This window comes from Mesitornis unicolor, unplaced genomic scaffold, assembly GCF_000695765.1.
Source record: "Mesitornis unicolor isolate BGI_N332 unplaced genomic scaffold, ASM69576v1 scaffold13657, whole genome shotgun sequence".
NCBI classification, from domain to species: Eukaryota; Metazoa; Chordata; class Aves; order Mesitornithiformes; family Mesitornithidae; genus Mesitornis; species Mesitornis unicolor.
The window spans coordinates 61,789-66,937 of record NW_010197167.1 but is presented as its reverse complement, the minus strand read 5'-3'; positions in this window follow the sequence as shown (position 1 = coordinate 66,937).

Genomic DNA, 5,149 nt, shown 5'->3' with positions numbered 1-5,149 from the left:
CGGTGCTTATTGACACAAGCCTTGGCGGTGACTCCGGGCTTCTCTGCAGGCTGTGAGTGACGGGCAGAACAGGCCGCGGCCTTGTTCGGTGGGGACTTGTGCAGACAGGCTTCTTGTGGAGAGATGGGCCCTCCTCAGGGAGTAGTGAGAGGACAGAAAAGCAGGATGGTCTTGCTGACAGGCTGGCTTCAGACACTTTAGAAAGGCTACAACTGTTAAATTAGGGGCATCTTCCCTAAGGAGCCACCTTTCAATTCTCCTCCAAGCCAGCTGTTCTGGTGCTCAAAAGTAAGAGTTATTCCTGTCTGGGATGAGCACACGGGTCACATCCATGACCAGTGTCCCTGGTGTACAGGCTGCCTCCTCTTGGCTGATGCTGTTCCTGGTTAGGAGTGACAGGAGTGGATTTCCAAGCAGAGCAGCTCAGAAGATGGCTCATTCACAATGTGCTATTTTGACCTGTGAGCTGCTCCTGAACCTGAGCCGTGGTTGCAGCACATCCTTGATGTGTGCTGTGCCCTGGCAGCACAGCCAGAGAGTGCTGTTGTTCATTTAATTGTAATTTAAGTAAGGATTTGTATTTTTATTCTCGGAAAAGCCCCCAGAAGAGCCCTGTGTGCCCTGGCAATTTATCTTTCCCATAATGAACAATAAACATGCCATTATAGATTGAGGAGGGGGTATGAAAATTTTACTACAGTTGACTAAAGCAGAGAAATCAAATCACTACAGGAGTCAGCTCCTGCATTGTTGTAGGAGTTGCCCTCAAGTAAATGACTTCTGATGAACCAAGTTTTGAAAGACCAAATTGGACTGGTTTGGCTCTAGATGCACATGCACGTGTATCTTGTCAGGAGGAAAGGAAATGAAAGGGAGCATTTATATATGGATGAGAAGGCATGAAGTATGTAATGAAATAGAGAAGGACATGGAGTTAAGGAAATCAAGATAAAGGAGAAAAATGTAGGAGAAAGCACTCGCTGTGGCACTGATAGGTTTTTGAGACTGTATGAATTAGCGCTAAAAGGAAGTGATTGGGATGCAGGTGAAGATGTAGATCAGCTGGAACTTGCAGGAAAGGTTTTGTCATTAAGAGTGATCCTCTTCTGTCTGGGCAGGGATATTTGAGGTGTGAGGAGCTCTGGTTACAGGTCTTTGTGTGTGGCAAGGTTTCTGCATTCAGCTCAAAGGACCACTAATCAACAAGTCCAATCCCTTGTTTATAATTATATTATTAGATATCTACTCCACTATTCCAGTGGAGAAACCCATAGTGGTTGGGTGGCTGGAGCATATTTTCCAGGGATGGCCAGTCTTGATTCTGAAGACATGAAAAGAGGATCTGCCTTTTCTTTTGGGAACTGAGTGGTTAATTGTGCTCTCCTTTTCAAATTGACACCTATGATGCTTGTCCAGATTTTGCAGGCGTTAGAAGCTATGGGGTGGCTTCTTAAAGGGACCTCAGGCAGGCAAAGGCAGGATGAGAACAGTTGATTGCATGGAGAATTTCCTTCAAAGTGGAAAAATACAGGCAGCTGACCTTCAAGGAGGAATGTTCCTTTCTTAGAGGTAAACTCGGGTGCTGCCATCCCTGTGAACTTCAGCTGTGTGGATTAGGACCAATAAATATGTTGCTTTGCCAAGGTCTGGCCTAATTGAGGGAATACCCAATGCCAAGTTGACCTTGAGGGAACACAAATCCCTTTAGAGTAGCAGAGTGCTATAGGTATTTGAAATCTGGAGTAACTGAGGTTTTGCTTTAACCAACTTGGAGCTCATGGGTGTGCTAAAACGTCACCCTGAAGCCACAGACATGTGGAGAAAACCCCATTGTACCAAAATTGCGGTTAGACAGGACAGTCAGTGAAGGTCAGTGGAATACAAGGCAAATACTGTGTACGGGAGGAAAATAAACATGTTTTCTGGCACTGTGAAGCTGAGACCAGTGTGTTTGTTTATGGACACATTTGTAAACAGGGAAAGGCTGCCAGTGATAGGAGAAGCTTTTCTAATGCATAGCAGGTGTTCCTCAGACCTGGACGAAGCCAGGGGCAACTGGGAGGGCGTGTTTTTCTGAACATTGTGAACTAACAGGAGACAAACAAGTTTCTAAGTCTGCAGGAAGTAGCAGGAAAACAGATTACTGCACTGGAATAAGCCAAAGGTTTGAGCCTCATGGTGTGGGGTATTTACCTGGGGCATCCAGGGGTCGTGCAGTGGGAACACGTGTGGGGAGTTGCATCATGGACATGGGAGTGATCTTGAGCCGAAAAAAAAGCTGCAGAGCAAGCATTTTTAGAAGGGCTTCTCTGAGTGTGAGCATCAGGGTCATGACTTCCAGTGTGCTGTGTCCTGCCCACCAAGCAGATTTTGGCTAGTTATGGGTGCTTTATGCTGCACTACTTCACAACTGGAATTTTTCCTTGCGCAGGGAATATCAATGTTTCTAAGTAACTTTTCTAATAAGAGCAGGAAATCAAAATACTTGCCTAAGACGTGGAAGATGCAGTGAAATGAGAATTTCAGGAGAATTTTCAGTTGGAAAAGTTGCGCTCAATGTATTCAGCCTAAGTAAAACACTTAGATTTGACAGGATAACATTATTCTTACATGAACAACAGTTCCTAACGAAACATGCCAGTCTGCTGGGACTAGAAGATTTGGGAGTATTTTCATTTCAGTGCTGTGGATAGGAGAAATAGATATTTTTTTAAAAATGCAATTTAGAAATTTGTGTTTTTCCTGCTTACTTGCATTAGGTGAGAATTTGGCTCAGACAACAGGTCACTGTCTGGTCTTACGGGGGATTTAGGACTGAGAGTCTCAGAGTGCTGGACTTACTTGAATTGAGGCCACTTGTAGCCCAAACCTTGAATCCAGTAGTGCTTTGCAGCTGCAGATAAGGATGAGGTCATATGCCAGATTGTGGTCTCCACAATACATCATTACCAGCATAATCACATCTGCAAGGAGGACTGTTAGCGTCATGCATTATTGAATGAGATCAGGTACTTGTATTTCTGAAATAAGTCCAAGACTCTGTAATTTGCCTGCTTGTTAGTTTCCACGGTGAAGCTGCCAAGAGACCATTACCAGGAGTTATGTGAATTGACAGGGAAGGCTCAGAGGACAGTTTGAACCCTGTGATGGACAGGCATAGATTTTGCAGTCAGTGGGCTATCAGTCTAGTTAAAAAATGATGGTCCACAGACATCCCATTTCTGGGCTATTTGCTATATCTTTGTCTTTCCTTAATTGCCTGATTTCCAAATGCGGCCATCTCCGATACTGACATTAAGGATCAAATCCCTCTGTTTTAATTGGACGCTGTTCATTTAAGACAAACAGTTTTGGTCCTGAGAGAATTTAATGGTTTAAAATTTCCACTTGGATATTTGGCGTCACTGCGGTGTGTCTGGATGTGGGCAAACTCATTTTGTCACTGCTCAACAGATGCAGGCTCTTCTGCCTGCATTCATCCTGAACAGACGTGGTATGGGCACATTAACTCCACTGTGAGCCTCAGACTATGTGTTTGTTTTGGAGCTGGCTCATTTCTAGCCAATTTGGAGCATGAAGGGAGTGCAGGACCTCATCTGCTGGTAAATTCCATCTAGACATGCCCAGAGACAACTGTATTTCATAGACTGGGCCAGCACAGTCTGAAAAGTAGGGTTTGGGATTTATTCTTTATACCAGGCATTTGAAGGACACTGAAAATTGGATCCTCAAGCTTAGGCAGTTGAAGCAAAACCTGCAAACCCCTGCCACAAATGGCCGGTTGTACCGGCTGTTTCAGCTGTAATGGACAACTTGGATCCTTTTTAGAGAAGTCCTGAACTCAAACACCAAATCAGGACTTCTAAGGCATCCTAAAGGGAGCACTGCAAAAGGGCTAGACTCTTTTCAGGAATGTAGTCCTAAAATCCATCCTGTGGGTCCTAAATGAGTGGCTGAAGCTGCACAAGTTAATAGCTTTTATAATCCACAAAAAGCTCTCTGGCCCAGCCTTCTGGAGAGCTTGACTCAGGAATTAAGCTCATTGCTTCTTTTCGAGGAGGATGTGCCCTGGTTCCAAGGACAGCAGTGATGCCTTTCATCTCCTCTACTTCCTTCTCCTGGCAAGTTGCAGTTGTGACATTTGGTGTCTCACCGGTCTCAACCCGTAGGTTTTTGGGAGCTTTTTGTGGCTGGGGGAGGGGTGACATATGGAACAAATGTTCTGCATTCAGTTGCTCCCCTGGGCTTCGACGCAGGCTCAGTGCACTAGCAGATCTAGACAAAGGAACATGGTATTTCTAAATTTTGGGATTTTAAAAACTATTAAAGTCATTTTCCCACTGTAATGTACAAGAATTCTTGAACCAAAAATAAGTTCCTGTCTCTGCCTCTTACCCGGAGCTTTAGAGATGCAATCAACCCACCAGTCATCCCCTCGCCAGAAATAAAAATATCCATGGTGGGGTTTTATTTCCTTCTTCTGGAGACCTGCGATAAGCGACGCATGATTTGGTGCTGCTGACATCTGGCAGCATCGTTCCTATTTACTGTAAACATGAGTCATTGCCCATGGAGTATTTTATTGCTTGTGGTTTCCATCTTGTTGTATGCAGCAATTATGCACATGGCGCAATCCTTCCATGTCAATAAAAATGTTTCATTCTCAGCAAGGAACATCAGAATAAACCCAGCAATTCTTACGGGCTACTGTGCTGAGTTCAACGGGATGTGCTGGGGAGGAGCGCTGCAGGGGCCTGGCACAGAGGCCAGGGTGGTGGCTTTCTCCTCCGGGGCCGCTAGGTCAGGCTCAGGGGCAGTGGAGCAAGAGTTGCTGTGAGCCATCACTTCTCCAGCCTGTGGCTGAGAAGAGGCCTCCCAGCTTTTGTTTTCTTTGTTGGCAAAACGCTGTGCAGCGGGATGCCTCGCGAGTGCTGCTGGAGGCTTTCCTTCATGCTCATTTCTGGTTCTGTCTTTATAATTATTTTTTTTTCTGGTTATCCAGGAGTTTAGAGATGTTTTCAGTAAAAGATTCATGAGAGAATCTTCAAAGAGGATCACAGCCAGGGGAAAATCATAAGCATGAATGGAAAAGTAGTGTTTTAAATTAGTATGAAAGCTTGGGGGACGTTGCTTAGGTCCAAATCCACAA